We start from the raw sequence: 9,955 nt of genomic DNA on the forward strand, positions 1-9,955 counted from the left end.
AGATTTGAATCGGTGGCGGAAGGAAGCAGTTCTGCACAAAAGAGTGTTTTTAAAGACACTCTGTTTTTGTTTCATGTCTTTTTCACACTTGTGCCGTCGAACTGTTGTATAAACACAATATCACACTCGTAGATGTGAGATATGGCTGAATATCAGGACGCTGTGATTACCTGCGACCGAATCACAGCCGTGCCGATATACAGCCATATCTCACGTCTACCCGTGTGATATGCTTATCTATCTATCTATCTATCTATCTATCCATGGCGAGGCTAAATACACTCAGATTTACGGCTGGCTTGCCCAATCAAATGAGGAAAGAAGAAAAATCCTGTATACTGTACAATAATTGCTCAAATGCACGAACATACAGTACAAACAACTTGCATGAGTGAACAAGTAAAAGAAAAAAATAAGTAGCCTAAGTAGTAATAAGATCCTGGTGGATGAGCGCTGATCTTCCAGTTTTGTGCTTCTATTCTGTTGCAAGCGCAAGAGCTGTCAATTTAAGCGATCAATCCAATCCAAGCGTGCACCCGCTGTAAAACAGTCCCATTGGTCTTTAGTCATCGTCCCATCCATCATACCTGAGATCCAGTTTCTATTGGTTGACCTTCCCAACGATTACAAATGACGCTGGAAAACACCGCATCATCATCATCGCTATGCGGTCGGATCTTAGATGTTCAAAGCAGCATGCAATGTCACTCTGAAGGCTGAATACACTACACAACTTTTACTCTGATTTACAGTCTGGAGAAGTTCATGCAATAGTTGCTGAAAGTCAGAGCCAGTCTGCAGATTTGAGTTGACGGATTTCATAGAAAATCGCATAGTGTTTGATGGTTATGTTTTTTTTTTTAGCTTCAGACTTTGATTCCATCCAGTCAGAGGAGCTCAAACATGTTTGATATTTTCAGCCAATTTTGAACCACATATTGTTTTTATTTGTCATGCATCTGCAACAATTTAATTAAAATTAAATTAAACCGCAACAAGGCACGCACTTCTGCATGAGTTTGTTGCGATCGGAATGGCTTTAAGTCTGGTAGTGTGTGATCCTCAGTCGTTTAGTGTATGCCCAGTTTTTCCTTTGTAACTGTTTACGAAGTCAGTAAGTGAAATCTGTTCCATGCTGGAATACACTATTTAAAATCTGACCAGGTTTTAAAACACTAGGCATCATACACTCATCGACTTTGTAAATAGTCTCAGAGGAAAAACTGCCCATCATCGTTCCAATCACAAAAATCACACGAAATTTGCATCCTTATTTTTATCTCATGTAGGTAATTGTAAAATGATTTTTGAAATAGGCACTGAGGTCCACCCTATGTTACCCAGGTCAACTCAATTTAAAATTTCTGCCCTCACCATATACACACACACACACACACGGAACAAAATTATAAACGCAACACTTTTGTTTTGCCCCCATTTTTCATGAGCTGAACTCAAAGATCTAAGACTTTTTCTATGTACACAAAAGGCCTATTTCTCTCAAATATTGTTCACAAATCTGTCTAAATCTGTGTTAGTGAGCGCTTCTCCTTTGCCGAGATAATCCATCCACCTCACAGGTGTGGCATATCAAGATGCTGATTAGACAGCATGATTATTGCACAGGTGTGCCTTAGGCTGGCCACAATAAAAGGCTGTGTGTGTGTGTGTGTGTATATGTGTATAATTAGGGATACACGATATTATCGGACCGATATCCGAATCGGCCGATAATGGCTTTAAATGTACATATCAGCATCGGCCCGATATGAAAAATGATGCCGATATGTCTTGCCGATAAGAGGAATGGGTTAACTCGCATGTGCTCAGGGTGTGCCAACGATTAGATCAGGTCAGCAGTGTGACTCATTTTTGAAGCAAAGTTTTGCCTGAATGGTGATTTGGATTCATTGCTTTGGATCTCTGCATTTAAACTGAGAATGCATGTACAGAATGATGCGTTTGGTGTGTGATAGAGTAAACGGTAACTGTAAAACTGCATGTGCAGCGGCAGCTTCCCCCGGGTCCTAATGGCCGATCGACATTAGGAGGAGTTTTAAATCCGTAGGGGGCGCTGTTGGCCTACTTTTAATTAAATAAGTAAAATACACAAATAACATTTAGACTGTTTCTGATTAAATAAAGCAGTAATTGATGTCATAAAATCATGAGTATGTTTTGATTTAAAGGTCAGAAGCTATAGCTTACATGAATAAAAAAATTCACAAACATGACACTTGTAAATTAAATAATTTTATATATACTGATTTATTCATTAATGTGTAATGTTATATTTTTTAAACAAATTATGAGCTCTAAAAATATTTTCAGAATTTTTACAACTCTTTTGCTTTAGACCATCTACAAATGTTAAATCTTAAAATTTAAATGTTACGGTTACTACGGCATCTTTCTGAAAAAAAAATGCAGCGATTTGATGTATAGTTTATTTATAGTTATTTTCAAAGCTTCAATGTACTGTCTTTATAAAGTTCTTGTTAAAAACGAACCAAAATTAAAAATAATTTGCTTATTTCCACACAGGAGAAACCAAAGGATATATATTGGTATCGGCTGTCGGCCAAAAAGTGTTGAAAAATATCGGTATATCGGCAAAAATCCAATATCGTGCATCCCTAATATATATACAGTACATACAACATACATGCATAAATAAATAAAAAGGGCCTCTAATTACAAAAAATAAAGTGGAATAAAGATTGGATTGTGGCCTTGATTAGCTTGTGATAAGATGTTGGTAAAATGTATGTTGGTGTGGATGTTGATGTTATGTGAGACAGTGACATTTTGTTTTTAAAAATATGAATTCAATAGTGATTCACACTCAAAATCCAGGAAAATGATATTCATGGAGGGTGCGACGTAAAGTTTTTCTGAATTTTGAGCATGAATCACTATTGAATCCTTGTTACAAACTAAAAAGATTTATGCACCAAAACAAGACAACATAGGAGACAAGAGAGTGTGATGTTAACGTCCTTGTAGAATCTGCTGTATAAAAATGACATAATAAAGCTAAAAAAATACATTTCTTAACTTGATTCTGGCATTGATACATGCCTTGATTAGCTTTTGATAAGATGTTGGTAAAATGTGTGTTGTGTGGTTGTTGATATTAAGTGAGACAGTGACATTTTGTTTTTAAAAATATGAATTCAATAGTGATTCACACTCAAAATCCAAGAAAATGATATTCATGGAGGGTGCGACGTAAAGTTTTTCTGAATTTTGAGCATGAATCACTATTGAATCCTTGTTACAAACTAAAAAGATTTATGCACCAAAACAAGACAACATAGGAGACAAGAGAGTGTGATGTTAACGTCCTTGTAGAATCTGCTGTATAAAAATGACATAATAAAGCTAAAAAAATACATTTCTTAACTTGATTCTGGCATTGATACATGACATTACCATTCAAAAGTTTGGGATTACTTTTTTTTTTTTTAAGAAATTTATACTTTTGTTCTTCGAGGATGCATTCATTTAATAAAAATGACAGTAAATGTAAATGACATTTATAATATAAAAAAGATTTCTATTTCAAATAAATGCTGTTCTTCTGAACTTTCCATTCATCAAGGAATCCTGTCGCTGTATAATAGTTTCCACACTTCATTAAGCAGCACAACCATTTTCAACACTGATAATAATCAGAAATGTTTCTTGTGCAGAAAAGCAGCATATTAGAATGATTTCTGAAGATCATGTGACAATAAAGAGGAGAACTTGAGATCTGACATCACAAGGGGGAAAAACCTGTATTTTAAATTGTAAAATTATTCCACAATATTAATGTTTTTTAATATTTTTAATCTGATGCAGTTGGCGACATGAACAAAGAAACTTACTAATACAAATCCTTAGAACAGTATTGTGTATATATCATATCAAAACAAGCACAAGCACACTTATGAACATTTTACAGGAACACTTTCGTGTGTGTGTGTGTGTGTGTGTGTGTGTGTGTGTGGTCTTAGATTCATATTCATTTTGTAAATACAGCCTAAGCCTAACAGTTTAAGAACAATCACCAGCATAGATGAAAAACGATTAGTCCACAAATACAAGTTTATTTCAGCTGTTGTATTTAAATGAAAACAACTAACAACAGACACAGTTTTAAAGCATTGCTAATTTATACAACTAGATTAAGTGTGCTGAATGTCTGCAATCATTCCGTCAGTGCCGACTGCACAAAACGTGCAGACTAATAAAAACATTATAAACCGTTACAAAATGATGAACAAATGTAGTTTAGGCATAGGTTTGTGCAACACTGTAAATGTTTACTTTTTTTTATATATATATATACCATTGAAATTGCTGAGATACAAGGAGCTTGAACTGAAATTCTCAGTTGCTTGGACATTGGCCTATAAACATAACTTTTCCCCTAGAAGATATTATATCTGGAATAACAGAGATATTTTTTTTTTGTAGAATATGCCACTGTAATGGACGCTATACCCAGTAAGGTATTATGTCTTAAAAATGAATGTAATGAAAACCCTAATCTGGATTATATAACTAATTACATTTTTATTGGAAATATTCATATTTTAAAAAACAACATACCAAATAAATGCATTAGAAATTTATTCAATTATGTTACATATCCTCCAGCTAGATTTTTCTGGTCATCAATATTTGGAGACTTAAATTGGCGTAAGGCTTGGAGAATGGTTGATCAATTCTTTGTTAATAACAAAGTAAAGTAAATTGCATAGAATTTATCTGGTGAAACATATATTGGAACGTTTTAAATTGAATATTGACTACTCCTGTGAATTGTGTAGTAATGAAAAAGAAACCATTTACCATTTATTTTTTCATTGCATCTATACAAAGATATTTTGGGTTGATGTTGAGAATTTCATTACGAAACAATACAGCTGTTAAACTGGGTGGGTCTGATATAATATATGTTGATGATTATGGGATAGAAAAGGATCAAGCATATATTATTCAATTACTGGTTGTAATGGGGAAGTGAAGTGGTCGGGTGGTAAACCCAAATTTATTTTATTTGATCAACGAATTTAAACGATACTGTAATATGGTATATAAATGTAAAACAAAAAAAGCTCTCAGGACTTCTAACATTATCTGCAAATTTGAAATAGACAAGTAAACTGTACCGTCTATATTATTTTAGTTGTTTTATTTATTTATTATGTTTTCTTTCTTCCTCTGGCTAATTTTTTATTTTACTTGTAATCTTGTGTACTGATGGCATTTATATGCAAAGTTGTATTTCTCTTACTGTTATATATGTTCATATGCGATAAAAAAAAAAAAAAAAAAAACGACGACGGCAAACGCTTTGCCTTTATCAATAAACGTTATGATTGATGATGGACAGAATAAGAAGAGAGAGCAGTGAGTGAAGAGCGCTATTGTGATGACTGTCTAACCGGAAGTGATTTCATAATAAAGGTCCTCATCGTGACAAAAACCTTAAGCCAGTACTATATACACCAGACGAGTGAATAAAATAATAGTAATAAAATAAAATTGTTTTATTTCTTCAAACAGCTCTAAATTCTCATAACTCACTTATATTTGTACTAAAAGGTAAGAGTAAAATATTAAGTCAAACAAAGTAAAGATTTCTCACGGAAGAGCAAAATATGAAGAAAGTATTATTGCATGTCAGGAAGCAGATGTAGTTTCACTTGATCTACAGAAAGTCTGATGATGAATTTTTTTTTTTTTTCATTATTTTAATATTTAATAAAACAAAACTAGTTTACACTTAAGTTTTTTTTATTGTTGTTATTCATATTATTTACTTGAGTATGTCTCTCCACTCAGTCTCTACTTGTGGGCTCCTAAAGTATACAAAGATCCTTGGATTTCATAGTGTGTCAGGTTCAGTGTTCAAAACTTCAATTAAAATTTGCAAAGCACAAAATGCAAGTAAAAAATGATTACTTATTGCATGTGTGTGTGTGTGTGTGTATATGTATGTGTGTGTGTGTGTGTGTGTGTGTGTGTGTGTGTGTGTGTGTGTATGTGTGTGTATATATGTATGTGTGTGTATGTGTGTGTATATATGTATGTGTGTGTATATATGTATGTGTGCGACTGTACCAATACCACGACTGAGGTGCCCTTGAGCAAGGCACCGAAGCCCCAACTGCTCCCCGGATGCGCAGCATAAATGGCTGCCCACTGCTCCGGGTGTGTGTTCACGGTGTGTGTGTGTGTTCACTGCTGTGTGTGTGCACTTTGGATGGGATAAATGCAGAGCACTAATTCCTAGTATGGGTCACCATCACTTGGCCACATGTCACGTCACTTTCACTTTCACTTTCACTAATATTCTGTAGTATACACTCTACCATTCAAAAGCTTAGAGTCGGTATGATTTATTTATTTATTTAATTTTTTTTACTTTTGAAAAAGTATAGAAATGAATAGTTTTATTTAGCAAGCATGCTTTTAATTGATCAAAAGTGATGATAAAGACATTTATAATGTTATAAAAGATTTCTGTTTCAGATAAATGCTGTTCTTCTGAACTTTGTATTCATCAAAGAAAACTGAAAAAATCTATTCAGCTGTTTTCAACATAATAATAATAATAAAAAAATTTTGAGCAGCAAATCAGAATATTTGAATGATTTCTGAAGGATCATGTGACTGGAGTAATGATGCTAAAAATTCAGCTTTGAAATCGCAGAATAAATTACATTTTAAAATATATTTAAATAGAAAACAGTTATTTTAAATGGTAAAAATATTTCAAAATGTTACTGTTTTGCTGTTCTTTGGATCAAATAAATTGGTGAACAGAAGAGACTTCTTTAAAATCATTAAAATCTTACTGTTCAAAAACTTTTGACTGGTAGTGTATAGGCAACTTCAATTTTTCTATTTTGTCCATATTAGGGATTTCCTGGTATGACTTTCTGCGCGAGATCGCCCTCCGGCTTCGAGTATGAATGAAACGTGTTTTGCGCTCCGTGATGTTCATATCGCCTTATTCTGGGTCCGAATAAAACATCAGATCATGCACAGACTATCCTGTCTCTTTGAATTTAAATCTATATTTATTCACACCAGCTCTTGGAAACCTCTATGCAAACACACTTGCCTGAAAAAGTGCGGCGGATGAATTTACGTGATATTAAATGTGGGGGGGGGGCCTTTATAAAGGTAAATAACATCTTGGGGTAAATAAAATATTAAAAACATGCAGATTTAAGTATGTAAAAGCTGATAGAAAATATTGCTAAGTTCACTGTATATCGTAATAATAAATAGCATTTTTGACAGCTTGTTATTTTGTTTTCTTTTTAAATATTACATACGTATGTAATATCATGTGTATTTCCATCACAGGTTTGGTCTTAAATTTCACATCATTAAAAAGTTCTTAAGTCTTAAATTGAACTTGTTCATATCTGTAGACACCCTGCATTTTATGATTGTTTATGTTCTGCTGTTTTGGAGACGGAGTGACTGGCAGTAATGAAATAAGCCAGCATGAAATCAATATGTGTTGTGAAACTCTATTTTTGAAATGGAAATAAAGAGAAAGAAACATTCTCTTGCACATCGCTGTGACGTTTCATCTGGACTCATTTGTGTATTTCTGTGTGCTTCTCTAACTATTTAAATATAAACTCATTTAAAGGGGTCATATGATGCGATTTCAATTTTTCCTTTCTCTTTGGAGTGTTACAAGCTCTTGGTGCATAAAGAAGATCTGTAAAGTTGCAAGGACTAAAGTCTCAAATCCAAAGAGATATTCTTTATAAAAGTTAAGAGTCAGCCACGCCTACCTAAAACGCCTCGTTCTAACACGCCCCCACATATCTACCTCACTATGTGGGAAGATTTGCATAACGCCGCCCAAATGTTCACACAAAGAAAGAAGGCGTAACTTTTATTCTCGCTGTAGTATTGTTGTTGCCGCTGCCATGTCGTGAAGACGCTGTGTGCTTTGTTGTGAAAGTGAAACTACTTTGTTTGTTCTTCCAAAAGAGGACGATATCCGCTTCGTCATGCCTAGAGCTGATCCGTGCTGGTCGCTGAGGGAATACAACAGTATGGTGAGGGGCGTAACATTTCCGTCTCACGCTTGAGGTATTCGGCCAATCACAACGCACTGGATAGCTGGCCAATCACAGCACACCTCGCTTTTTCAGAACGATGAGCTTTGTAAAAATCGACGCGTTTCAGAAAGGCGGGGCATAGAGGAGAAACAATAATGTACAGTATGTGGAAAATAATGTGTTTTTTTAACTTTAAACCGCATAAACACATTTCATTACACCAAATACACAAAATAATGTTCTTTTTAGCAACATCATATGACCCCTTTAAGCTAGATATTCTCAGTAGTCATGTAGCCTGATCCGACTCTTTTACATCAACAGGAAGTTGGGTTTAGAGGAATGGGGGAAGTTGAGGAAGTGCTGGGATAGTGGTGCTAATAAATTGTGCATTGTCTTTTTATTTAAAGGGGTCATATGATGCGATTTCAATTGTTCCTTTCTCTTTGGAGTGTTACAAGCTCTTGGTGCATAAAGAAGATCTGTAAAGTTGCAAAGACTAAAGTCTCAAATCCAAAGAGATATTCTTTATAAAAGTTAAGACTCGTCCACGCCCCCCTAAAACGGCTCGTTCTAACACGCCCCAACATACCTACGTCGCTCTGTGGGAAGATTTGCATAACGCCGCCCAAATGTTCACGACTAAAGTCTCAAATCCAAAGAGATATTCTTTATAAAAGTTAAGTCAGCCACACCTACCTAAAACACCTTGTTCTAACACGCCCCCACATATCTACCTCACTATGTGGTATGTGAACAAATGTTCACGCAAAGAAAGAAGGCGTAACTTTATTCTCGCTGTAGTATTGTTTGCTGCCACCACCGCCATGTTGTGGAGACGTTTTTAACCTTAAACCGCATAAACACATTTCATTACACCAAATACACAAAATAATGTTCTTTTTAGCAGCATCATGACCCCTTTAATATACATGTTTTTTTTTTTAAATGTGGCTAAAGGAAAATCTAAGCTGTTGTGAGTCATGACAGCACAGTCAGCCAGAATTCAGATTCAGGAAAGCATCTGTCCAGCTTCTGCTCTTGAGCAGCATGAGTCCGTCTGTGGTTTGATGCTATACTTAGTTCTGCACGAGATGTGTCGAAACACGTCAGGCTTTCCAATGGATTTAGTCTGTGAACTGCGGAGTACTGAAGTATGAGTGAAATGAAAGTTTTGTCATGTTTACTCATTCAAATCTTCATGCATCTCTCTCTCTTGCATGCTATTCAAAATGAACATGAAAGTTGAACAAAAATGGTTACATATTTTTGGCTTAATGACACTTTTCCTTGACATTCTGAAGTGTTCTTGAAAGATTCTTGTTGAACATTATCTTTTGTACTCCACAATATGGTTTTGGACAGATGTTTGGATTTTAGGGTGAACTATTCTTTCAAAATTGATTAAATACTAAATGTTTTCATTTATTTTTCACATTTATTTTCCTCTTTTTTTCCACAGGAGAGAGGAGGCTGATCAGTGGAAAGCTGATGTTTTATATTATGCAACATGACATGAAGCATCCTGAGATATGTTGTGCAAATCTGAGAATACTGCGTATTTCTTTTGTATTTGTCTTATGTCTTAAAATCTTTAAATATTCAGTTTTTTTTTGGTTGTATGCCACAGAGTTATATGAAATTGAAGCATTGATTTATATGAATTTATATGAATAATTTTTTTTTTTAAATTAGAGATTTTTGTTTTTGTCAATTTAAGTGTGATTTGTTCAACCAATGAAAAAAGGTTTACTAGTAGTAAATGATTTAAAAATATAAAATATATATCTCCTCTGTCTATCTGTCTGTCTGTCTATCTATCTATCTATCTATCTGTCTATCTGTCTATCTGTCTGTCTATCATCTAT

The sequence above is a fragment of the Sinocyclocheilus anshuiensis genome, unplaced genomic scaffold (genome assembly GCF_001515605.1).
Source record: "Sinocyclocheilus anshuiensis isolate Anshui unplaced genomic scaffold, SAMN03320099.WGS_v1.1 scaffold458, whole genome shotgun sequence".
Taxonomy (NCBI): domain Eukaryota; kingdom Metazoa; phylum Chordata; class Actinopteri; order Cypriniformes; family Cyprinidae; genus Sinocyclocheilus; species Sinocyclocheilus anshuiensis.